The sequence below is a fragment of the Pantherophis guttatus genome, chromosome 1, assembly GCF_059756535.1.
Source record: "Pantherophis guttatus breed Tessera chromosome 1, ASM5975653v1, whole genome shotgun sequence".
Taxonomy (NCBI): Eukaryota; Metazoa; Chordata; class Lepidosauria; order Squamata; family Colubridae; genus Pantherophis; species Pantherophis guttatus.
Genome location: NC_142063.1, coordinates 177,363,613 through 177,391,113, shown reverse-complemented (window position 1 = coordinate 177,391,113; position 27,501 = coordinate 177,363,613). Strand labels below are relative to the sequence as shown.

Sequence of the window (27,501 nt, the reverse complement as noted above, 5' to 3'; positions counted from 1 at the left end):
GTGTATGGACATAACATAATCCTCAAATCTCTTTGGCATTCTATTTCTGTTGTGTCTTATGGGCCTGTTTGGTCGTGCGTCTGTGTCGTGCATGTATTTGGCTTCTTTCTCTGTGACTGCATCTACCTTAATGATGGGGTGATCTTCCTTCCACCCTTTGGTGACTATCTCTTGGTGTCTAGGTTTGTGCCTTTCTTGTGTTTTCGTTTCTATTGTGGTATGTTTGTCCTTATCCCTTATGTTGTCTGTGTCTTCCTGTCTGGTGAGTATCTCATTGAGATGTATCTTTGACCAGTTGGTGTTCTCATGGAACACCGCGGTCCTGGATATGATGAACCTATTGTCCCTGTCGATGAATCTGTACCCTTTTGTGCCAGGTTCATACCCCATGAACCTTAATCTCTTTGAGACCTTGTCTCCCTTTCACCTCAGCTGTCTTGGGATATGTACATCCGCTGTGACCCCAAATATGTACAAGTGTGCAATTTTGGCTTTCTGTTATACATCACTTAGTAAGGTGTTTTCTCTACTACGCTAGACCAGAGCCTGTTCAGTGTGTAATTTGAATAGGTGAGTGCTTCTGCCCAGAATGATTGTCCCAACGCTGCGTCCTCTAGAGTGCATCTCACCATTGTTTGTAGGACTCCATTCCTTTTTTCTACGACTCCGTTCTGGAACGCGGAAAAAGGGGAAGTCGTGTAATGTATTATCCCGTGCATCTTTAAACAGTTCGAGAAGTCCCTTGACAGGAACTCAGACCCCCTATCCGTCATTATCTGTCTTATTTTTGTATTGTGTTGTGTCTCCACCCTCTTGTAAAATTCCTTAAATTTTTGAAATACCTCGCTCTTATGGTTGATGGTATACACAAAGCCATAGCGGCTGAAGTCATCTACTTTTGTCAGGAAGAACCTCTTTTTGTATTTTATAGAGGGCTTCATGGGACCTACAATGTCCATGTGTACCAGATGGAAGATGGAGTTGGTGGTGCAGGTGGCCTTCCTAGGTCTGGGCTTGGTCTTTAGTTTAGAGGATTTACATACGGAGCACTCTAAGTAGTTTTTACAGCCTTTTATTTTCAAACCATTGGTACATTCTGTCATTTTTTGGATGACTTGGAAGCTGGCATGACCCAACTTTCTATGTAGTAAGTGGGCACAGTCATTGTGAATGGGCTTGCCAATTAGCAACGTCCCTTTGAGTCTTGTGTCGCAATTGTGTCTATCTTCAGTGGTGTCATCGTCCTTGCCCCTCTCTGTCTCGACTTGGGCATCGGCTTTGTTCTCTGTGCTTTCTAATTGAGCATTTATACTGGTCTGACTATTCCCTTTAGGTTGGAGGTATGTTAGTCCTCCATCAATGACTATGTTGCCGATGCTTTTCTTGCCCTTGGTCATGTAGGCCTTTCCTCCCTTGAAGGTGGTCTCTATACCCATGTCCTTGCTGAGTTTAAGTGTTGCTAAAATATTGTGGGATATTTCGGGTATGAGCAATACCCACTCTATCTTGCCTATCCCGTTTATGAATGTAACTCCTTTCCCTGTCACCAGAACTTTGTTCTGATTGGCTACCTTAATATGGTAGTTCTCCTCTGTAAATGAGGTGAGGATCTTTCTGTCATGAGTTGTGTGGTTGGTGGCTCCCGAATCAATGAGCCACGCTTCTCCCTCTCTCGTTTGTGTGTGTGTGTGTGTTTTCCCCGATCCCATACATGGATCCTGATCGGCTCTCCCTGGAGCTGTCTCTATTTCCCCTTCTGTCCCTTGGGTTGGGGGAGTCTCTGCGTCTATATCTGTCCTCAGGTGGGGACCTATCGGGGAACCCTGACCTCCGGCCTTGCCTTTCCTTGCGGTGGGTGTAATCCCTTTCCCTTGAAGTTTTGGGGCAATCCCTCTTATAGTGGTTCTTGGAACCACAGGTGAAACATTCTGGGTAGTCTTGGTTCCTGGTTTGGAACTCAACCCTTTTTGTTGGTTTGCTGTCCCTGCGGCTGATGGAGCGGTCCCTCCTTAAACTGTCTTCTGCAATTATTCTGTTTGTCAGTGACTCAAGTGTGAGGTGGCCTAGGCTTAGGCTATCTAGCTGCATTATGAAGTTATCCCAGCTAGAGTCCAGGGAGTTAATGACAATGCTTTTCATACTTTCCTCTGAGATATCCTCCCCACTTTGTATCAGCTCAGCCCTTGCAGCATTCAGGTTTAATATGTGTTCACCCATGGGAGTTCCAGCCTTGTGTCTAGCTGAGGGGAACTCCCTAGATATCTTGGCTGTGGTGGCAGCGCTTTTACTGTAGAATAAGTTAAATATTTTCTGCAGTATTTCAGATACAGTTAGGTAATGGCTAAGACTGGGATATATGCTTGGCGAAATGCTTGCTATGACTATATAATAAGCCCTGTGGTGCAAGCAGTCTATTTCTAGAGTCCAAGGTTTCGTGGGAGGGTCATCAATTAAAAATAACATGTTCTCCCTTAAAAATAAAATCTGGAGTTGATGATTCCACTGCATAAGGTTTGATCCATCTAATTTAAGAGTGTGGAAGTCAGTTGGTAAATTTACTGAGCTGTGTGACAAATTACTCACAGTCTGTTGCTGTCCATGGTATCTCAGGTGAGGGAACTCACAATATGGCTTGGGGATGCTGTTTGCGACTCTGTATGGACTTGTATTTATGTTCTCCTCTTCTCTTCTTACAGGAGCTGATTGAGCATGCGCGAGGCCTATTTCGCATCTGTAGTCGATGGGTAAGTAGCTTGCTGTCATTGCTCTTAGGCCTCGGCCTAGACCTACGGTTGGGGGTTCGGACTCACCCCTGGGGTATCCGGCTTCGTCTCTGGAGGCAGGCATCCATTAATGGGCGGCTGGATCCCTGCTGGAGGCTGGAGAGAGGCGAGGAGGCAAGGTGGTTGTAAGTCGAGGACTTCTGGGATTCGGCGGCACGGCGGTGGCGAGTGGTCCCGATCCCTGGTCGCTGGTCCCTGGACGTGCGAGGAAGCCTGGCGGAGGTCGCATGGAGGGTGAGTAACCGGCGTGCTCTCCTTCCCTCGGGTCTCGTGTTGCTGGTGCGGTGGGTGGTGAGTTCGAGTCCTGCCATCGGCATGTCTCGTGTGCGATCGGTGCTTGGCGATCGCCCTCGCGGTGTGTGTTCCTCGGGTGAGGGAGCTGGGGCAAAGCATCGCCATCTATGGCCCTCCCGTAGTCCCCTCGGCTTGCGGTTGTCTCCCTGCGGTTTGTGGCTGGCGCGAGGGGGTCGCATGCGGAGCCGGTTGCCACTGCTGGAGTCCCATGCGTTTTTTCAGCTTCGCGCTCGGCAGGCGGGCTCCTGATGTTTTGGTGTCTTCTTTCTGGGTTATCTTTGCTTGGTCCCCTATTTGTTTTGGGGTTTCTTTCATTTCGCGCCATTAAATTTGAATCTCTGCTCCCTATTGGTCTATGGCCATCCCAAGATGGCCGCCGGGAGCATGGCGCGAAACTGGATCTGTTCAAGTCCAGGGTTTCTGCCAGGGGGTATCTTCCTCTTACCAGGCTGGCAGTCTCGTGGTCTCGTTCTTGGGAGCTCATCGCTGCCCTGTGGTCATCTAGTAGGTCCCGGAGTTTCGTGATGAGTTCCCTTTTGCTGATGGAGGCCTCCATCATTCTTTGTATGGTCTCTCTTAGCTCGTCCCTCTCGGGCGATTCATCCCTTTCGTACCTGGCTGCATTTTTTCGTGGCCTCACGCTCCTGTCTGTCTGGTCTAGGTCTCTCACTTCCATGGCAGTTGGAATTCTTGCTGTGGCGCCTTCGGATTCCTGCAGCTCTGCCATTAGTCTGGTGATGGACCTCGTGTTCATTCTTTCTTCCATTTCAGGATAAGCTGTATTTCAGTTATTATTCTTGGGTTATTGGGCACAACCATCCTCTGCTACCATCTTGTGAATTGTTTTCCAAGGACCTTGCCCAATAACCACAAATACAATTTGTCTTTAATTCAAAAGCATTTATTTAAACCATGTCTTCTCCTTTCAGGTGCATATCTGGAACAGCCTTGGTCAGTCCCTGGGCACGGACTTATGTACCACGAAGGTGGAGTCAAGGTAAGGAGGGGTCAAGGGAAGGGCTAGGTGAGGAAGGTGGGGTTAACCCATGCACTGCCATATACAAAGTTAGACATTTATTCATAACAAAATCATCTATCTCCAGTCTACAACACAGTTCTTTCAGCAGTTCCAAGAAAGCTCAGCACACATTTGCACTACTCAGGTGACCCTGAGGACACAGATAAACCTCCAAGTGGCCTCAATGATTTTCTAAAAGCATGCAAATGACCAGCTGTCTGCAATGAATATAAATTTTTCCATTCCCTATCATCCAGTCAGAGCTGAAGAAGCTTCTTCGATGAGAAGCAAAATGTTTTCAAAGAAAAACAAGGAAGTCCAGTTGTTTCTTGAAAAAGCAACTTTGGGGTCACAAATAAAGGAACTTTTTTTAAAGTCTCCATCAAAAAGGAAGAAAATGGTATATGGTCTCCTGTTTGAGCAAGGAGTTGGATTAGAAGATGTCCAAGATCCCTTCCAAGTCTGTTAATCTGTATGAGTTCCTAATTAGCATTATAAATCAATAGAGGATTTCTACAGAGAAAAAAAAATCTGGAACACTACCTGAAGTAGGAATCTAAGTTGAAACTAAATATCCATTTATATAATTCATACAGGAAAATAAATATAATGATACTGAACAGCACAGAGGAAACAGAACCAAAATTCTGTTTTGAATTCTGTTTTTTCAAAATTTGAAATTCCTTATTTCCTCAATTTCTGTTTCTTTGCTTTACTTTTGCTCAAGTACTCAATTTCTTGGAAATTCCAAACCTCTAGCAGAGACTGAAGGGGATCTGGCAATTCCCTGCCTGAAGGTGCAGGTTTTCTACAAATCCTGCCTGAAGTTGTAAAATGCCCCACTTTTTCTCTATTTCTAACAGAGGGACTGGGATTATCTTTACATGACAGGGAGCATCTGTCACCCGAGGGAATATGGAATGGAAAGCTCTGTGGTCTGCACAAGGCAATGTCCATGGGGCATGCCAAAGTTCTGTGGGCCAGCAAGGGAACTTTAACAGATTAACAGAGTTGGAAGGAACTGTTGTGACCCAGGCCCAAGTAGTTAGTATTAAATACAAACAGTTCGAAAACAAACAGACTTTATTAGAACTGCTGAGAATTAACTCATTCTCAGCATAGTCCAAACTAAATTAAAGCAAATTCTTCAAAACACCATTCCACAGTTTATCACCTGACCTTGGGATAATTAGGCAAACTGCCAAAGGCTTTTCGTGGCAAAAGTTCAGAAGCAGAAGACGCCGAGAAGAAATGAATACAGTGAAACAAGAAACAATTCTCTCAACGTTGTTTTCTGGCAAAGAGGCCAAGAGCCGTTGCTGGTCTTTTAAGCCTTATGGGAGGGGCCAATCATCTCTTGGTCCTACTCCCAAGTCGTCCTCTCTGCTTTATTTGCTCCTGCCTTCTGGCAGCTCTTCTGATATGTGCACTAGGAACAGGCTCCTCCTGTTCCTCTGCCTCTCTACTGTCAGCCTCTGGAGGCTCCAAAGTCCGCACATCACTCCCCGATGGCCCTGGCCCCATCTCTGCCTCTGACGCAGAGCCCTCATCCGGGCCTTTATTTCTAGGTTGAATCTCTCTTTGATCAGTTTCCATCCATTATTCCTTGTCTGACCTTTAGGTGCTTTGGAAAAATAGCTTGACCCCCTTCTCTCTGTGGCAACCCCTCAAATATTGGAACGCTGCTATCATGTCTCCCCTGGTCCTTCTTGTCACTAGACTAGCCATGCCCAGTTCATGTAACCATTCCTCATATGTTTTAGTCTCCAGTCCCCTAATCATCCAGGTTGGTCTCCTCTGCACTTTTTCTATAGTCTCAACATCTTTTTTATAGTGCAGTGACCAAAACTGGATGCAGTACTCTAGGTATGGTCTTGCTAGGGTTTTATAGAGTACCTCACTTGATCTTGATTGTATCCCTGTTAATGCAATTTAAGATTGCACTGGCTTTTTTGGCTGCCGCTGCACACTGCTGGCTCATATTTAACTGGTTGTCCATTAAGACTCCAAGATCCCTCTTACAGTCTCTGCTATTAAGGAACTTCATTCCCCATAGCCTTGTTCAGTCTTTTTTTGATACTATAATAGGCTGATAATTTATTGTGCATAATGTCATGGACACTTTAGGAATAATAAGATATTTTAGGAATAACACTGACTTCTGTGTGCACAGTATGAATGGCGGCTGAATTTTTTCCTTTCTTTTTGCTCCTGCTCTGTCCTTTCTATTTCATCTCAATGTTGGCCTTCATGCTGAAGGAGCGCAACATGCACCTGCTCAGAAAAAAATTGCACTCTTATATATTATAACAGCAAAACCAGCCACTTTTTCCTTGTTTTTGTTTTAATTTTTGTTAGCTGCCTTCAGAACATGACAGACAGGGTTTATTTATTTATTTATTCCATTTTTATCCCACCTTTATTATTTTTGTATAAATAACTCAAGGTTATTTATACTACTTCCTCCTCCTCTTTTCCCCATAGGAGGTGGGTTGGGCTGAGAAAGAGTGACTGGCCTAAGGTCTCCCAGCTGGCTTTCACAGGCAAGGTAGGACTTGAATTCACCATCTCCCGTTTTCTACCCTGGTGCCTTAACCACTAGACACCAATGTTTCACTTCAAATATCAAATACCTCATTTTTAAAAATGGGTATTGTATTTTTTCTGCTATATAACCATCTGCAGATTAATATTTTTAGCAGTTTCCTGATATGCTTATTTATTTTTTCACCTAAATGGGTGTATGTATTTGGTTCATTAGTAGTAAAATTTCAAGTCTGGAGGGAATACAGGCTACCCCAAGAAGGGTAATGTACAATATATCTCAAGGTTAGGCCTACCTCTCTTTGATAAATCTGATATCTAGATTCATCTGTCAGCAGATGTTGTAGGCATTGGAAAGCAGGGAAAATATCTGACTTGTATCCTATCATTTCTTCCAGAATAAAAGTAAGTGGAGATTGCAGTTTCTTGACTTGATTTTGACTAAATGCATCTGTGTCATTTAGATCAAGTTTATTTCCCTTCAATAACAATGACTGTCTTAGCACTTGTCCCTGAGAATTGTATTTATAGGTGGATCCCATGTCAATAACTGGAAACTCAAGAGGTATACTCAGTACACCAATGTCTTTCTGTCTTAGAATGCTTACAATTAAGCTTTCTAAAACTAAATGTTCAGTCATACACTAATATTACAGGTATGCAACAGAACATTTAATACAAATGTATTATGTTACCTAATGGAAAAAGTGGCTGGCTAGCAATATCAAAAGTAAAAGGAGCTCCAAAATGTGGTCAAACATTTCGTTCACCTTCATTGAAAAAGACACTCACAGGGCATCTCACTACTGTTTTCTAGCGAATACTCTTTAATGTTTCAAGAGGAAGAGGGAAGCTGTGATTGGACTAATGTTCAAAGGTCTTTTCTGAGTATGCCCCTGTAAAATTCAAACTGCAAACCTGCTGCATTACGCTGCACTTTATAGCTCTTTGATGGGAATCGTCATTTTTACAGTCGGACCCAAAATAGTGCGGTAGTTCTGCCTATGTTATACAATATATTGTTATTCCCCTTCCTTTTATTTTAAAGATATCTAAGAACAATATTGTGGCTCTTTTCCTTCTCCTTCTCCTTCTCCACCATCACCTCTAATTTTAATTTAATTTCAGTTTCTTTGGGAAATAAAATACCATGGAGATACTCTTCTTTGGTGACTTGTCCCTTTCCCCCTTTTATGTTATCTTTTCCTTTGAACAATTATCTGCATTATTAATGTCCCCATCACTATTTCATTCACAAAATCTCCTTATTTGAATAGACTCTGCCAAGAGTATTGTGTGTAGTATTTCTTCTGCTTATTTTTACCCAGCAATAACCAAAATAAATAAATAAATCATTTCCTTGGATTTCTTTGTAGAAGAGAAGTGCAATCCCCTTATATTTCTTTTTTTTAAATGATCTTTATTGAATTACATTACAGTACATTGCAAGTAAAATCAGTTAGACAGTGATATTTTCTATACAGATTAAGTTCATTCTTTTGCTATAGTGCATCCTAATTTACCTATTCATCCTAATATTTACACTATATCTTATCCCTTCTTTATTCAATTATCCATCCATTTATACCAAAGTTCCCACACCGTATAGTATTCCGACTCCTCTTTCTCATTTAACTCAAACGTCAGTTTGCTCATCTCGGCACACTCTAAAATTTTCTGAATTGTATGTTCTTCCAGTAGCGTTCCCTTTCCTTTCCAATGTTGTGCGTATGTTATTCTTGCTGCTGTAGTAATATGTACAATTAGATATCTCTTCCTTTTCTCATACTTCTTCTTTAGTACTCCCAGGAGAAATGTTTTGGGTGCCAATTCAATTTCTTCTTCAGTTACTTCCTGCATCCAATTTTGGATTATTTTCCAATACTTCATCGCTTCGGGGCATGACCACCACATATGAAAGAAGGTACCCTGGTGGTGATCACATTTCCAACATTTGGGACTTATGTTTGGGTATATTTTAGCTAGTCTTGCGGGAACTAAATGCCATCTATATAACATTTTGTATTGATTTTCCTTGAATGAAGCTGCTTTTGTCAGTTTATAATTTTTGTTCCAGATTGTCTCCCACTCGTCCAAATTTATATTGTGTCCGATGTTTTTTGCCCACGCAATCATCAGTTCTTTTACCACCTCTTCTACCCTATCATGTTCTAATAAATAATTATATAATCTAGCTAGTATTCTTTTTTCTGGGCCTATCAATAACTTATCGAATCTATTTGTTTCCACCTCTATTCCAGATTCCTCCTTATCTTTTTGGTGCCTGGATTTGATCTGCAAATAAGGCCACCAGTCAATATGGATGCCCTGTTTTCCCAATTCCTGATTGGTCTTGAGGTTTCCTCGGTTATCTAAGAGCTCTTTATATCTAAACATTTTATCTATTTCTAGTGTGTTAGGGTATATCGTAGCTTCCATTGTTGAAAGCCAGTTCGGAACCTCCATATATTGTTTGTATCTTATTTCTTCCCAGGTTTGTATTATCTTATCTTATCTTATAAGAGGATCTTATCTACATCCTCTTATCTTATGTCTGTGAAAGTATTTTTTTTTCCTTTTCTTGTCCCATAAGTAGGCATGCCATCCTCTTTGTAGGTCATGTCCTTCCAGAATTAAAATTCTTTTATTTGTTAAAGTGATCCATTCCCTTATCCAGACTAAATTTGCCGCTTTATAATATATCTCCCATGATGGGAGTCCAAAGCCTCCCCTACCTCTATTATCCTGTAGTGAGCGAAGTGAGATTCTTGGTTTTTTGCCACCCCAGATGAATTTCCTGGTAGTTTTATTAAGCTCTACCAAGAATCTTTTATCTAAAGTGACTGGAATGTTTTGAAATAAGAATTATAATTTGGATTTTAAATCCAAAAATCTTGGATTTCTTATACAATGAAATATATATATAAATATGTGAAAAATAAATTAATCAATTGTTAAATCTAAATTTCAATTACTATTCAATTATTCATCTATTAAAATATATAATCGTTATCTACTTATTGCTAGTTAAATAATCATTAATTATTAACTTATGTCACAAATACGTCCAACTTACTTAATTACTTACTCATTCAACAAGTAAAAAAAAAGAAAAAGAAAAAAGAAAAAAAGGGGGGAGGGGGATCACAATATGGTAGTAAGATAGGAGAAGAATACTTTATCTTAATAGTTATGTTCCAGGGATCAGATCCAGAGCTCTTTCACTTTATTGAGTTAAAGTTTGTTGTTGTTATTTTATTTTCTGATGTTCTTTAGTGACTTTTTAACACAATTTCCGTTTATTGATCCAAATTTAGTTCCAATCCTTTTAAGTTCGGATACTCTCAAAGGTCCTTCTTACCTCGCTCTGTTTCTCCGCCCCGATTCAACAATTGCTCCAATTGGTCCCGTTTGTTCGAATATACGCTTGGTGCACCTTTCTCTGATCAGTTAGTCGCTCCTCTTCCTCTGAATTACTCTTTGTAATGGCCGTGTTTCCTGCTTCCTTCCTTTTCCGTCCTGACCTGGGTCTCCGTCAGTCTCTCCAACACGGCCATGCTTCTTCCACTTTATCTTTGCTCACAGCACACCACGGGTTTTTCTTCTCGTGCTTCCACTGTAGCAAAGCAATCTTATTATTCTCCCATGCCGACCTGTCAGTTCAGCTTGTCAGATCATTCTCCTTCCGTCCAGTTGCTGCTCAATTTCGGGAGTTCTCTCTCCCGACAGGACCGATCTCACTACTCACTACTATGGTATTCTATATTTCTATGGTGATCAGGGAAAAAATCTCCACTCTTGGCACTGCCTCCACCGATCTTCTTCGCTCCCCGGCTCTTTGTCAGCTTATCGCGGCCTCGGGTCCGCCATTAAGATGACAGACACAATCGTGCTGGGATCAACAGAGGCGTCTGGTTGAGTGGGGAGCGCTCCTCCCCTCGCTTTTCCGCTTGCCTGACTCCCTCTCTTGCACGCAACGCTCTTCAAGCTTTTGCGCCCCTTAGGGTCCCCCAAAACACAAAGAAATACGGGGTTGGAAAGCAGAGATCACCCTCCTCCCACCGTATCGCCACGAATCACCAACCGGAAGACCGCAATCCCCTTATATTTCTAACCTTTTGAATAAATTGTATGCTTGCCTTGTAATATGCCAATCACGGAACAGCCTGCTAGATCACTATTAAATTTTTGTTTCCATTCTGGTTTGATCTAATTTATGTTTATTTTTTATACTCAATAGTGTATAAATAATGAAGCTCATAAATTTTATAATTCAAATTGCATGGTTTACGAGGCTTTAATATATGTCATTGTGGTATGGTAGTTCAGATGTTGGATTAGGCCCAGCGGACCCCAGATTCAAGTCCACCCTTGGCCACAGAAGCTGACAGTCACTTTTTCTCAGCCCATCCCACCTTTTAAGATTGTTGTGAGTAAAATGGAAGAATGAATTTCTCTATATATGCTGCCTTGGGCTCCTGAAGAAAAGGTGGGATATAAATCCAAGAAATAGATATATCTTTTCATTTCTCCAACAATACACAAACCTTTTTGTGATGTTTAATTTCAAGATTCAGTTTAATGCCCTTCTGTTAAAGCTTGCTGTAGTTCAGCCAAACATATTTTTCGTAGTGCTTGTGAAACTCAAACTCATGCCAGGAGTCAATTCAAAAAATGCATCTCTTATTCTCAGGAACCAAGTATTACAGCAATATCTCCTCTGTAGCCTGTAGAATTTTTCTCTGCAATATTTTTTGCCACCATCCTGATCCTTTGTCATGGAATAGATGAAAAATGAAAACATCATTTGACACTTCCTGTTCAGGTTCTCGAACTTCCTTTTTAGTCTTTCTCTGTCCAAATTGGCAAAATCATTAGTCTCCACAGGAATGAACAGGAATGAACAATTGTCTGCGTTGCTATTCTGTCACATTCCTATTCTGAAGGGTAGCATATTTCAAAAGTCATTGGTTCTGGCCAGCACACTGTTCCTAATTATAGGGTGAATCTATTTACTACAACTTTTCCTTTTGTCCTGTTCCAGAAAACAGTTATATCCACTATGATCATTAAGTATCTCGTCTCTTGCTCAGCATGGTTCTCTTGCTCCTCATCAGTAAACTTCTTTCTGCATTATTACCTTTCTCTGGTCCAAGAATAGCCAATAGCTGGTTCTGTTACTCTTCAGTTACCATTATAAGTTTGCAATTGTAAATAAATGCCAGATTTTCATCAACAGGAAAGCAAACTTGTCATAAGTCTTGTGTTGTTAGAACTGCAGATATATGTCTTCCCGTGTAATACACACATGCATGTATGTATAAATTCTCCAGTAAAAAGAAAATTTATTAGGAACTTTTCTCTTGATCTTTGCAAAACTTGCTGCAAAACTCCTGTTAACAGCCCAGATAACTTACTGTGTGACTCTGTGGCCTGTCTTATATGACTTATACTTAAGTATCAGCTGCTTGCTTTTCAGGAAGAAATAATTCAGTTCCCCACAATGGACAATCAAGAAGTTCTCAGAACATAGTTTTCCAATTAGCAGCTAATCAAGATAGAACCTTTTCATTGCATAGATTGAAAGCATAGGTAGAGTACATAACTCATATGGTTATCCTCCACTCTTCCTTATCTACATCCTATATATCTGTTAGATCGTGGGAGGCAATGAAGAGGCAGGAGGACAGACAGTAACCTCAGCTCTTTATTTAAGTGAGTGACTTCTGCAAAGGCTTAGCCGGCAGCACTCCCTTTTAAAGGGAGCAGTCCCACCGATTCAGCCACTGACAACGCTTTACATTTCCCTCTGTTTGAATACACCAATCAGTGGCGGCCCCCGTTTGAATCCACTAATCAGTTGTGGGCATGCAAATGTCCAGCTAAACCCGGACCTGAGTGAAGCCTACATCCCTGGCTTCACTTGCTATTTACATATGTAACACCCCTCCCCTCTGGAATAGTCTTACACCATCATCGGGGTCTACAACACATAGTCATGTAAGTAGGCGGGGCGTTGATGGTTCCTACCTGACCTGCGCAGTTCATTCGAGTTAGCGGCAGCAGGCTGGGTAGTCAGGCCTGCTGCCGCTCCCACTCCCTGGTATGGAACTTCCTGGAAACTTTCTGTGGGTGTGGCGGATCCAGCTGGCTTACTTCCCCAGAGTCTCATCGCTGGCCGCTTGGCCCTACAGGTAGGTGTGCGGTTTCCCTTGGGCTTGAGAGTAGGTCCCCTGTGTCTGGGTAAAGTAGGCTGCAATCTATATTTGTTTTGTATCCTGCTTGGGGTAGGGCACTGTCTATTCCTATGGTCTTTTCAAGGTCGTTTTGGTGCTGATTATTTTCGAACTGTCTTAGGCTCGAGTTCCCTATTCGTCCCCGGAGTTGGTCTATCTACCTTCTCCAAACTTTTCCATCCTATAGTTCTACCTGGTATGACTTGGGACCTGTAATGTTAATTATTCCAAGAGCCTTGGTTGTACAGTGGTTTAAAGCACCCTGTTATTAACACAGCTGCCTGCAATTACTGCAGGTTGGGATCTTACCAGGCTCAAGGTTGACTCAGCCTTCCATCCTTTCTAAGGTAGATTAAATGAGGACCCAGTTTGTGGGGGCAATAAGCTGACTTTGTATAAAATATACAAAAGTATGAAGGCTATTGCTTAATGCATTGTAAGCCGCCCTGAGTCTCCGGAGAAGGGCGGCATATAAATCAAATTTTTTAAAAAAATTATTTTTGCCTTCAACCAGGCAGGGGTCCATGCATAATTATGAGCATATACTTCCCTACCTGGAAGCTCCTGACCTTATTGGTAGAATCGATGGGGGTGTCTGTGCTATAATTGGGGTGCAGTCTGTCTAACGGGGATCTTAGACAGACTGCACCCCATGAGTAGCTCTCATGAGTAGGTCAGTTGGACTCCTATTCGTGGTCGCGCTAGGGGTTATATGTTGCATTAATAGGAATTTGTCTATTTTGGTTTGCCAATCCCCAGGGCCCATTCTTGCTAGTGTTTCTTTGGTCACTCTAACCATTCATTCGGCCTGCCCATTACTGGCCGGCGAATATGGTACGACCAATGCGTGCCATATGCCCTGTTCAGCTAAAAACACCTTGAATTGTCTGGCAGTGAATTATGTCCTATTATCTGATACCAAGACATCGGGTAACACGTGAGTGGAAAATACCTTCCTTAACACCCTAATTACTGCCTCGGCCGTTATGCTGGGCATCAAATTGACTTCTAACCATTTCGAGTATGCATCTACAATGATCAAGAATGTTTGGCCTTGGACTGGTCCTGCTAGATCTATGTGCAATCTCGACCATGGGCCCCTTGGTTTGTCCCACTCTCTTACGGGTACCCGGGGTGGTGCTGGTCTAGATTCCTGACGGGGTGTACACTGCCACCCACTCTGTAACATCCCCATCCATGTTGGGCCACCACATGTAACGCCTAGCTAGAGCCTTCATGTGTACTATCCCGGGGTGACCCACCTGTTCCCTTAGCTTTTGTGGAATTACCACCCTGTCTCCCCACAATAGGCACCCCTTCTGTACTGACAATTCCCATTTCTTATTTACAAATGGTTTATATTCCTCCCCCCATGGTTTCTCTGGTCAACCTCTCAACACCCAGTTCAAAACCCTTCACAGGATTCTGTCTTTAGTCAACTGACCCGCTATGTCCGTTGCTGTCAGTGGGATGTCTGTGGAGTCCTCGATGAGTAGAACGGGTGCTACTGGTGCTGGATCTTCGACGAGGTCTGGAAGGGGGCACCGGCTGAGGGCATCTGCATGTCCGATGTCCTTGCCCGGTCGATATATTAACTGGTAATTGTAAGCCGCTAAGAAAATTGGCCACCTTGTCATCCTTGGTGATAATGTGTTTGGTGTTGGCCAGTCTCCTGCAATAAGTCCCAGTAGCAGTTTATGATCGGTGACCACAACAAAGTCCCTTCCATACAAATATTCATGGAAATGCTTAACCCCTGCTACCATGGCCAGTGCTTCCTTATCTAATTGACCATAGTTCCTTTCGACTGATGACAGTGTCTTTGAGTAGAACGCAATAGGTGCTTCTGTTCCATTTGGCATCTTATGGCTGAGCACTGCCCCTACTCCAAATGGTGATGCATCACATGTTAGTATTAGGGGCAGTGTTTCATTATATTGAATGAGAAAACTCTGTGCTGATAATAAGTTATTTACTGCTGTGAAAGCGGCGGCTTCCTTCCATCCCCACTTCCAACTGGCTTTCTTATCTAACAGTCTATGCAATGGTTTGGCTATCGTCGCGTTCTGTGGCAAGAAAATACTGTAAAAATTTAAAAGTCCAAGAAACGCTTGCAACTCCATCTGATTTTGTGGTGTGGGAGCTTCCTTAATAGCTTTTATCTTACTTTGAGTGGGGTGTTATCCCTGACCCATCAATGAGATATCCTAAGAATTCAACCTTAGGCATGGCTATTTTACATTTTTCCTTATTTACCTTCAACCCAGTTTCTTTAAACCACCTTAAGGTTTCCCTTACCCTCTGTAATAATTCTTCTTTGCTGTCCCTGGATATGAGGACATCATCGAAGTATGGAACTACTCTGGGAATGCCTTGTAACAAGCATTCCATTATAGTTTGGAATAGCCCGGGGCCCACGCTTACCCCAAATTGTAATCTGTGACATTTGAATGCCCCACGGTGAGTTACAATTGTTTGCGTTTCTGCTGTAGCATCATCTACCGGCAGCTGCTGATATGCTTGTGCCAAATCAAGCTTTGCAAAAATTTTCCTTGATCCCAGCGAGTGTAACAGATGTTGAACCACTGGGACTGGGTATGTGTGTTGTTGTAGGGCTTTATTAAGGGTACATTTATAGTCAGCGCAGACGCAGACAGACCCATCTGGTTTCATGGGGGTGACTATTGGGGTCTCCCATTTAGCGTGGTCTACGGGTTCTAAGATCTTTTGCGCAATTAGCTTGTCTAATTGGGCATTTATCTTGGGCCGGAGAGCAAGGGGAACCCTCCTAGGCTTCATTCTAATAGGGGTCAAGGTTAAAAGATATGGGTTTCCCCATGTACTTGCCCAAAGTCTCATCGAACACCTCTGCGAACTCCTTCATTAAGTCCTTGATGTCATCATCGTGGATGGCATGGATGCCCGTCACGCCTAGGCCCAGGGCCTCGAACCATTCCAACCCCAGCAGGCTCAGTAGGTCATTGTCCACGATGGTCATCTGCAACTGGCCAGAGAATTCTTTGAAGCTGATTTGGAAAGAGCTGCTTCCCAGCACAGGAATCCGGTTTGCTTGGTCGTCTTTTAAGATCATCCTTTGGGGTTTTAGCTGTGTCTTTCTCACCCCGGGGACTGCTTCCTTGATTGTTTGCCAGGATACGATGGTCAGACCCTGTGTCCACTTCCATCTTGCATGGGTGTCCTTCGATGCATACCTCGATGTGGATTTTTTTTCTTTTGTTGCTGCTGGAATGGCTGATAGTTGTCTGATGGGCTTCCTTGATGTCTCCAGTTCTCTCTTTTCAGCGGCTGCTCGTTTGGAACTGTGCTCTCCTGGGTCTATCTGAGTTCTCAGTCTGCCACGTGGTCTGTCGAGGCAGACTGTACATGGCTGGCTGGCTGGCTCGACATGCTCTGGCGATGTGCCCTTTCCTTTCGCATCTCTGGAAAATGGCATCCCGGAACCTGCAAGTAGATCTGAGATGATTCTCTCCACAGCCTGTGCACATCTGCAGTCTCTCCCTCGTCTCAGTCCTTGCGGGTCTCTTCTCAAACTGCATCCGATGTATGTCCTCATCATCATCGGTAGAGTCATCAGTTTCCCAGTGCTCCTGGTTCACACTGGTGGTTTTAGGCTGCCCATTGGTGCTTCCCATCTTTGGATTGCTGCTGCTGTTCGATCTGTGGCTTCAGCTGCCCACACTTCTTCTAAAGAGAGGTTCAGCCTGGATAGTAATCGCCTTTGCAATTGCAGGTCTCTGAGTCCGAAAACCAATCTATCCATCATGGCCTCTTCTATGTTGCTGAATTCACAGTGCGCCACAATCTTCCTTAGGGCTGTAACATATTGATTGATGGTCTCACCTTCCTCTTGGTTCTGATGGTAAAACTCGTGCTTGTAAACCATCGGAGAGGGTATGGGAGCGTAGTGAGCCTGGAGTGCTTCTTGCAATGTCGGCCATGGCACAGTCTGCAGGTCAACGGGTTCCGAAACAGCTTCGGCCATGTTGAGGACTTTGGGTCCACAGTAGCTCAGAAAAAGTGTCCTTTTTCGGTTATCTGAGAGTCCTAGCAGGTCGTTGGCTTTCAGGAAACAATAGAATCGAAGCATGTATTTCTTCCATGTTTCCTTAGCCGGATTGAATGGAGCTAGTGGAGTATAAGACGTCATCCTGGAATCAATGCAGAGGTTCAGCTGCTGGATAATGGTGGATGCCACGTATTGCTCCTTCTGTTCAGCCTGAGTCCTTCGTCCTCTTCGATCCCACCTTCATCGCCAGTGTTAGATTGTGGGGGGCAATGAAGAGGCAGGAGGACAGACAGTAACTTCAGCTCTTTATTTAAGTGAGTGACTTCTGCAAAGGCTTAGCCGGCAGCATTCCCTTTTAAAGGGAGCAGTCCCACCAATTCAGCCACTGACAACGCTTTACATTTCCCTCTCTTTGAATCCACCAATCAATGGTGGGCATGCAAATTTCCAGCTAAACCTGGACCTGAGTGAAGCCTACATCCCTGGCTTCACTTGCTATTTACATATGTAACAGCTCCTTTCCTGTTGGTGGGGAGTGAGCAGCAGCTTTGAGTTTGCTCTCCTTTTTACTCTCTATTTTTATCCTTTTAAAAAAATACTCTTTCTACCTTTTTTTTTTTTTAATTTGATTTATATGCCGCCCTTCTCTGGAGACTCAGGGCGGCTTACAATGTGCTCAGCAATAGCCTTCATCCTTTTGTATATTTATACAAAATTAAATTTTGTATTAAATTTTGTATATTATTTTAAATCAATTTAACTTTTAACTCTGTTCTCCTTTTTACTTTTCACTCTCTATTTTTATTTTTTATTATTTTTTTAAAAAAACACTACTTTAAAATCAATTTTTAACTTTTAACTTTTAAATTTAAAAAGTTTCAATTTTACTACTTGAGAAGTTAATCTTTTACTCCAGCTTTTACTCCAGTTTTTTACTCCAGCTAGTAAAGCATTTAGTGAATGAGAGGAAAGTCTTCCCTACTAAGCAAACCAGCTACCCATGGCTGTGACAACACAAGACAACCTAAGATCCTGATTGTGGCTTCTTCATCCAGCAACTAAATTGCCCCAGGGAAGAACCTTTGCAGCTGTGTATAACTGGAATTCAGATGGCCTCTTCCAAGGGGAAGAAAAGAAAGACGGCACAGTGCTCACCAAATAGTAAGGAAGGTGGAACCAATCCACAAAAACAACAGAAAATTGATGGATTTGGCAGCCTATACAATCAACAGTGGATCGTGCATCCTCCCCCCTTTCCCTGCCAGATAGCTGTGAAGCTTTGGCATTGTTTGAGGATTCTCCCCTGGAATGGGAACTGCAAGCCAAGGAGAGCCAGTCAAGAAACCAGTTAAGAGGCTTGCAAACCCCTCCGCGTAATCGGATGACAAATGACTCAGCAACTTTAAGTGAATCAGCTCCATGCCGGGATAAGGGCCTAGAGTCGAAGTTTTACAACCACAGCGAATTAGCTTTAGGGCTCGAAATCCAGCTAAGTGATAGTATAAAGGATTTTATCAGCTGGCACAGTATGCTAACTTCTCAGACAGTCTGGGCCATTTTTGACCAGTTTGCAGAGGTGTGTTTAAAGTTGGACTCTGTGATCAATTTTATTGCTGCGGCACAGACGAAAAAGCCGCAGGTATGTTCAATTGGCTGCCAGACAGAACGACCCCTCAATGGTGCAACTGAGGGAAGGAGTAAGCGGACAGCATATTGACTGTAATTGTGGGGGGAAAAAAAGAGATGGTGAAGTGGTTGGGCCTGAAATTCCATGGTACAGGAATGTGTGTGTGTGTGGGGGGGGGAAACAGGCGATTGTTGAAGGAGCAGATTGTATTGAACATATATAATTCTGAGATAAATGCGGGTAGATGGACTTCAAAAAGACGGATAGTGACCTCTTTGTCACAGCTTACTCGGCGTGACAAGGGGGCAATAGATTTGGCAGCATATGAATATCTTCCACAACGTGATGATTATTTCAGAATTCGTTTTAAGTTCAAACAACAGCTCTTTCCAAGCCTGCTTATGCAAATGAGGGGATTCTTGGCTTTTTATCAAATTTTACCTACCTGAGTTTTTTCTAGTGGTGAGGTCAGCCCGCTGATCCAGAGAGCCCCTAGGGAGAGCGTGGCAGTGCATGGGACAGCTGATTGGGAAAGTGGACTGAATAGGGAAAGCAGGTTGGCTGAGGCAGGGAGGAGATTTAGTGTTACAGAGGAAATGTTGGTTGGGTTTTGGATCCAGCTGATGTGAAACTTCCTTCAATTGGCTTGGTGCAAGATGAGACATTCGATTCTGCCTGTTTGGAAACGTTTTCCTCACTTTCACTAATGGAGCAGCAAGAAGTACTTAAAAAACTTAAAGAGACGAGGAAGCTGCTGAAGCAGACCATTTCCTCTGCTGCTCCTTTGGCATCAATTGTTCTGCCCCCATCAAGGCATGACACAGTTCCAGAGAGTCAGCAGCCTATAAGCCCAGGAAGCCTGATGCCCACATATATACAGCACAAAGTGCCAGAGACAGCAGATCTGATAGTGCAAAGTGCTGTGGGACAAACATCGGAGATGGAAGGCACCCAGGAAGGAATCCCCCAGTCCCCCTTAGTGGCAAAGATACCAAGAAACGACGTAAACGCGGTGCCTCATGTAAAATCATTTATCGTGGAGGCAGAGATTAATAGATCCCATGGACCTGCAAGCCCGAAAGTAACAGGCAGAGCAATGACACCCAGACTTCTATGGAGCTCAGGCGATTAAATGGGTGTGTGAGCGTAAATGAGGGAGGACGGGTGGGAGAGATTATTCAAGAAGCCTGACTAGGAAATAGCGAGCAATCACTTTCTTCAAGAGTACACTTCCTCTCTTGGAATGTGGCAGGATGGAGAGGAAGTTGGTGCATAGACGACTGTATTAAATTTTTAAACAGGTGCCAGATTATCTCAAGTAATAAAAATAACTGGTTATCAAGAGTTCTGAAGCAGGTATCTAGCTCTGGTATTCCTTTAAATTGGCAGCAGTACGATCATAGGCAAATCCGAAATTGGATTGCACAGAAATTTAAGGACATAAGGGCCCAATCGGATATTGCACAGGTGACAGCAGTAAAAGTTTGCCCCTGGTTATCAGCCAATAAACAAATTTTTAAAATAGAAAAATATTTAACTGTGCCTTTATTTCCCGTCATAAGGAGATTTTTTACCAAATTGAGATTAGACCAACTTCAAACAAACATGCTTTGGGGGAGGTATAAGGGTATCCCTGTAAGTGAAAGAGTCTGTTTATGTGGAATGGGAGAAGTTGAAACAATGTCCCATGTAATTTTTGATTGCCCCATATACTCAGATTTGAGGGAACATCAGCTGGGCAGGATCTTTTATACCAGGACCCCTAAATCTAAAGAGCACTTCTTGCAACATTGTCTGTTAGGTTCTAACTTGCAGCTGATGAAATGGATTGCCAAATTTGCGGTAAACTTGATGGAAAAAAGGACAAAGTTGGTGCAGCAGAATGTGGTAGATTGTAGGAAAGATCATTTGATTTAATAATGTAATTTTAATAGTAGTTTTAAGACTGATTGGGTAGATGGGTAGACTGATTGGATAGATTAAGACTGATTGGATAGATGCAATTGGGTTGATACATTATAATATAATTTTAATCATATTTAAATTGTATTGCAAATGATTGTATTTTATTCCGATTTCATTTTAGATCATATTTTATTCCAATTTCATTTAAAAATTTTTACCAAACTTTTGTAATGATTTGTTTCTGGAACTCTGCACTTTGATATGGCCGAAGGGCTAATCAATCAATAAGTTCATTCATTACATATGTAACAATATCAGCCTGTATACAGTTCATAAACTGAGACTTCCAGAGACTGCTGGAGAGAGCAGACATGCAGAAGTGGGGCTCTCCTGAATAATCTAATTAAAATAAAAAAAAAAAAAAAAGCCCAAGCATGCACAGAATTGCAACCACAGGAAAAAAAACTGAATGGAGGAAAAGTTTGGACTTGGAGAGAAGATAAATCTTTAGGGTTGCCAGGTCTGCTTCCAAAAAATAGCGGAGAAGCGCAGGGGTGTGTGTGTTAAGTAGTTAAAAAAAATTTACAATTAAATTATCTATTTTCTTACAAACATTTTAACACGTATTAAAATAATCACTTCAAAACTTTACTTAAAATTCAAAACATCAAATATATTATAATAATATGTAAAATATTAAATTTCATTTTACTTTGCTGTCGTGTGTATTTTTTATCTGACTGCGCAGCTTTGATCAATTCTTTGTGTTTAAGGAATAATTCTTTAATTTCAGTACAACGTTGAGAAATATTAAAAAATATACAAAGTTCACTTCGAACGGATGGTACAAGGAGTCAGTTACATTCGTCAGTCCACAAATTTCCCATGACGCTGAAAATTCATTCAACGTTTGCATTTGATACCGGAATTGATGCACAATACTGGAACAGTTTCAGTAAACTCGGAGCTGGCTCTTTCTTGAAAAAGTATGTCCACTTATCAAGGGATGAATCGCCCTGCAGATGAACATAAACTTCTTCTAAGGCAGAAATTTCATCGAAGAGAGTGTTGGGTGGAAGTTCTTCTCGCCACGGTGATAATAACCAGATGTTCGTCATTTCTTCTAAAGTTGGAGGATTATTGCGATCAATTAGATTGAAACAACTTAGCGTCTCATATACTGAATCGGTGAAATTATACCACTTTTCTAGGTACGCAATGGCTCTTTGATACATGTTGATGGCTTCTTTCTTGAACTTTTGCACGGCATTCTCAGGCAAATGTTTTTTACGTAAGGCAAATAAAACTTTCATTCCAAAAAACTGCTCATCGTATTTTTTTTGCAAAGAATCATGCAGCTTACTCATGATAATGTGAAGATCACATGCAAGAATTTTCTTGCTTTCATCAGATCCAAGAGAAATAAAATACGATTTTAGAGGTATCCAGTTTAAAAGAAGTCTTTCGACCGCTTTAAACAAACTTAACCAACGTGTTGGAACATGGCGTAAAACTTCATGGAATTCTGACTTGCAAAACTCAAAAAATGATTTCAACTCTTCTCGTTTCTTCGCAGAATTCGAAAATTCGGCAAAAACCTTCAGCACTACATTTTCGATATCAAAAGATAACTGCTTTAATGCATTTTTTTGCGCTGCTGTGTAAAATGTGATTATTGCAATGAGCAGCTACAATATTGTCATTTTCCAGCAATAATTTTTGGTAAACAGATTTGTTCACTCTATAATTGACCGATGCATTATCTGCTGAGTAAGCTGAAACATTATTTATTTCCAATTCGTTATCACTAAGAACTCGACACAGCTGATTTTTTATTGATGTAGAATCTTCGAAAGAATCCTCATAAAAGTCTAAAATTTTCACACACAGTCCTTCTTCACAAGTAAAATATTGTGCAACAACGGGATACATTTTGCGATTTCCCTTGTTTGATGTGTCAGTGGAGAGAGAAAATGGAATTCCAGTTTTAAGATCATTGAGAACCAACTCAATAGAAAAAGGATACAAAACCTCATTGACAATAGCTGATGATTTGGTTCTTCCACAAGACATCTTTTTCCAATTTCTGAATCATCAAAAATTTGCTTCATTAACTTAATACCGCAATCTTGAGCCAGGAAAGAAATATGGTGTTTGATCCCATGGTAACTTTCAGCCATTTGAGCTACAGTCACTTTCTCACTGAAAGAGGAGTCTTTAACAATGAAAAACGAATTGATTTGCTTGTTGCTGAAAGCTATTTTCTCCTTATCTAAATGATTTTTTGTGCTTGCATGCTGCGTGACAGCTTTTATACCATTATATTCAATTGTGAACGATTTCTGACACAATTTACAGTAGGCCATTGTATTTGTTCTGTTGGTTTCGTTGTTGGTAATCCATGCAAAAGTAGCTTCCCAGTCTTTGCTGTATTTGCACACTCCTCTCTTTTGTTTTAAAGAATTCAAAATCTCGCCACTGTCACTCTCATCACTCGACGCCATTTTAGGTCAGTTGACACAAGCTACAATACATTTTAAAAATGTGAACCGTACATAATTTTATAATATATTTTTATTTTAATCTCATCATTAATTTTTTCGGAGAATCGAGTTCAATGGATATTCGATCTTTGTCTCATTCTAACTTATGAAAAAAAAGACAAAACGTGATTCTCCTATCCTTATTCTCTTAGACTGGACAGCTTTAGATTACGTACCATTTCATCATAAAGCTTTTGAATAAAAAAAATGTCCACTATTTTGTGAAAAAAAATAGTGAACATAATGTGAAAAAAGCGGACTGTCCGCTCAAATAGTGGACACCTGGCAAGGGTAGAAATCTTGGCACTCAAACATTTATTTGGATGCAAATAAATTGATTCTGGTGAGTTCTGCTTATAGCGTAATCAGACTGCAGATCCTTTATTCCTTTGTTTGCCTAATGAGAAAATATCAGCACTGATAAAGTTTTTCAGCAGTAAGAAAATTTTCATTATATAGACTGAACTTTTTTTTCAATACTGACTGCATAGTTCCTTTTACCATTAACAGAGCATACTTACACAGACATAATTACAAAATGAATTACATACAGATCTAATTGCATGATTTTCCCTCTCTCTTTCTCCAATGAATGAAGTGCAATTCTCTTTGCAAGGGTATTCTTTTTTCCTTTGTTTTTTCTCTCTGCATATTTATAAGGATTTATAAGGATTCCAGTCTTTACCAATGAAATAACAATGAACAATAAGATTTTTAAAAAATATATTGAATGATCAATATATTTGATCATTCAATATATCGTTCATTCAACTGAGTGAACATTTTAAAAAGTTGTTTACAACTATTGTAAAATTTTAAAGCAGGATGGAAAAATCTTATCTAGATTGTAAATTGCCTGAACTGCTTTTATTACCCTGAACTGCAATTATGAAAGACTAGAGGAAATTAATCAAACCAACGTGAATTTGGATAATAAAATGGGGGAGGTTCAGACACAGATGGAGAGGGCAGATTTAGACGTGATGATGATACAATACAGGTCGATGGAATTTGCTATAAGAGTAAGAGGTTTGAAAGAAAATAACCAAGAGAATCTGAGAGAGATTTTTGCAGAAGCCTTTGTACAGATAACTGGAGAAAGGAAGGAAGATTTGAAATGGCAAATTGATAAAATTTATTGTGTAAATTCATGGGTGGCCAGACAGAGAAATTTACCAAGAGATATTGTAATCTACTTCACAACAAGGAGGATAAGAAATGAAATTTTACAGGCCTCTTACAAAAACAAACTCCAAGTGGCAGGGCAGGAGGTTTTAACATTGAAAGAAATCCCCCCCAAAATGTTGAGAACAAGGAAGGATTATGCCTTTTTGGTGGAAGAACTCAGAAAGCACCAGATACAGTATAGATGAGAGGTTCCAACCGGATTGGTGGTGAACTACTCAGGACAGAGTTATCGTCTTAATACTGTATGGAAGGCGAGAGATTTTTACTCCAATGTATTAAAGGCTGGAGGTTCATTCTCCCCAGAAACCAGAAGAAGAAAGGAAGCAGAAGGAGCAAGAAAGGGAGAGAAAGAAGCTATGCAGGCCCAGGTACAGGCTCAAGGAGGAGCCTTGATTGCTGAAGAAGATTTAATACAACTCACAAGCTCTGCCCAAGATTTGGAGCTATTTGACAAAGCAGAGGAACCAAAGGACCAAAGACAGACTCGAGCAGCAACTAAAGGCAAAGAGGAATTAAAGGTGTAGCAAGTCCAGATAAAAACACAAGAAACTACCAAAACAGAAGCAGTGGGGAGGGGGGGGAAGGCCGAAGATCAAAGTGAAAGATGGACTTGTCGAGGACTTCCGGTTGGTGAATCCCAGCGAAATGGCGCTGTGACAGCGATCGCTGCTTGCAGTGCCACTTTTTTGTTGCGTTTTGGGGTCCCTTCGAGGCGTGGGAGCTTGGAGAGCTCCGCGGACGATAGCGGGGTGTCAGCAGGCAGAGCGGTGAGGAGCAAGCACTCTCTGCTGGACTGACTACCGCTGTCAAACTAACGCGGCGCGTCTGCTTTAAATGGCAGACTTGAAGCTGTGATAGCCAACAAAAGACAGGAAGCAAGAAGATTTCGGTGAAGTTGGTGCCTATTATCATTCGTATTACTCTCCCTTAAACACGCTCGGAGTGAGTTCAATTGGATTGTGCTGGCTGCGTCTGATAAGAAGGATCCTGGAAGGAATTGGCGGCGATTGTGAGGTTGGAGGAGATTGGTGGGAGATGAAATCGCAGACGTGCTGGTGAGACAGGACATTTTTAGAAAGGGAGACGGAGCCTTCAGTGGATTGGATTGATACTTTGTTTCGAGCAAACAAACTTTGGAAAGTTAAGAGTGTGGAATAGACTAATTGAATAAAGGAACTGGATTTTGGAAGTGCGGTAGCTGTCAGGACTAACAATAAGATTGTCTCGAGCTGAGAGACTGAGGAGCACTTGGGGAAGATAACGTGGCTGATGAAATCTGAATGACAATGCAAATGGAGAGTGATTGAACTTAAGAGCAACGCGAAGCAGATCACACAGCAAAGCGTGCCTGCTGCATCATTGTAAAAGAATTTTTTTTTATATTTTTTGGTTGCTTTTCCCTTCTGCTCTTTTATGACTGAGAGAAGTTATTGAGCAATTAATCAACTAATCAATTAATTAATCAACGAGTTGGGCAAATAACAACAACAAGGAAAAAAAACATTAGAAAATTTATATATCTATAAGTATATATCTATATTAATATTATATATATTACATATTCCATTTTAGATAATCTAAATTAATTGTGAACCTATTTAAAATTTATTAAGTACTTTTTAGATTTTTTATTAAGGAATTTATATACGCTATAATCTTTTATATTCTATAATTGGATTTTTCCCTTTCTTCTTCTCCTTTCTTCTTTCAATTATTGATTCTTAATTTTGATTAGCTCTTTATAACTTAAAATATTGAATATTGAATATTGAGATTGCATAATTAATTATTTATATGTGTACTTAGATTGCTCAAGAGATATTAGAAAGTCACCAGTGCTTAAGTGTTAAATAAGAGTAGGTAAAGATAATTTGCTTAAGTAGTGGTAGCAGGTGAGAGGGTTATCTTAGTTCAAATTAGTTTAACTATTAATTGATCAATAAGTGACTTATTACAAGATAGGTTTGTGCAATAGATAAAAATTTGAATTATTGATTTATTGTATTACTAAACAATATTGAATAGTGGAACGGAAGGGAACGATTTAATATAAATTCATTTGATAGAGGCAGTTAAATATTGGTGGATGACAATTTGGAAAAACATTGAAAATATAATAAGAAAACAGAAAAAGATATTAAAAGAGATGAGCTTCTCATCCACGGTGACAAAAACAGGAAAGAAAACATCCTCAAATCCCACGATCACAATGACATCACCTGCTACACAGAAATTGACTGAAGGTTTCTCTAAAATGGAGAAATCAGGAATGCTACCCACAATGCAAGCAATGCAATCAACATTGACAGCAATACAGGACACGATGATTATGTTACAAGAAAAAATGTCTAGTAATCATACTGAATTGAAGACAGATATTAGGGCATTAGATCAAAAAATGATTGGTATACAGGAATCGATACAAACTAATACACAGAAGATTAAAAAGATGGAAGTTAAAATGGAACAACAGGAAAAAAATTTAGATACGGTTGACCAAAAACTGATGGAACAGAACAGGGAATTGGCAGACTCAATTACCCAATTGGAAATGGATCGAGCCTCCTTCTATCTCCGTTTCCAAAACATTGCGGAAGATAAGGAAGAAGATCTGTGCCAGGTGATGGCAGAATTAATTGCTGGGGTGTTGCAACAAGATAAATTGGATATTATAAAGGAAATTGACGAGGCGTACAGGGTCCAGACAAATTATGCACGAAGAAACAAATTGCCAAGGGAGGTGCATATAAGATTCGCAAGGAAGAAGGTAAAGGATAGCCTCTATAGTGTGGCAAGAGATGAGCCAATCATGTATAAGGGAAAGGAGGTGATCATACTTAAACAAATCCCAAGGAGGGTAAGGGAGATAAGGAGAGATTATAGGTTTTTGGCTACTCAATTAAACAAAAGGAATATTCTCTTCAGGTGGATTTTACCAGAAGGCATGTGGATCACATGGCAAGGGAATAAAGTTAAGATAGATAGCTTAGTAGCAGCTCAAGAGTTCCTGGATCAATTACGAGCGTCTGAAGAGGATCAAAGTAGTAAAGAGGAGTTAGAGGCGGAAACATCGAAAGAAGAAGTAACCCAGCAGATAAGAGAGAAAGAAGGGATATCGAAGGAAAAGGAGGAGGAAGATAAGGATAGTAAGGAGACAAAGAAAGACCAAAGTCCACAAAGAGTCACACGTGCCAAGAAGTATTAGGATAGTATACAAAAATTAAGAGATGGATGATTGGAAATTGATATCGGTTAACGTAAATGGCCTAAACGATAACAAAAAGAGGAAAAAATTTTTTACAAAATTAGCTAAACAAAATATGGATATAGTGTGTC

The 27,501-nt window shown here is 41.1% G+C and overlaps 1 protein-coding gene across 2 annotated transcripts in view; it reads right to left on the bottom strand.

Moving 5' to 3' along the window:
* Window positions 1-27,501, bottom strand: part of VWC2L (von Willebrand factor C domain containing 2 like) — a 241,712-nt gene that overhangs the window by 34,100 nt on the left and 180,111 nt on the right. The gene's annotated exons all lie outside the window — the stretch shown is intronic.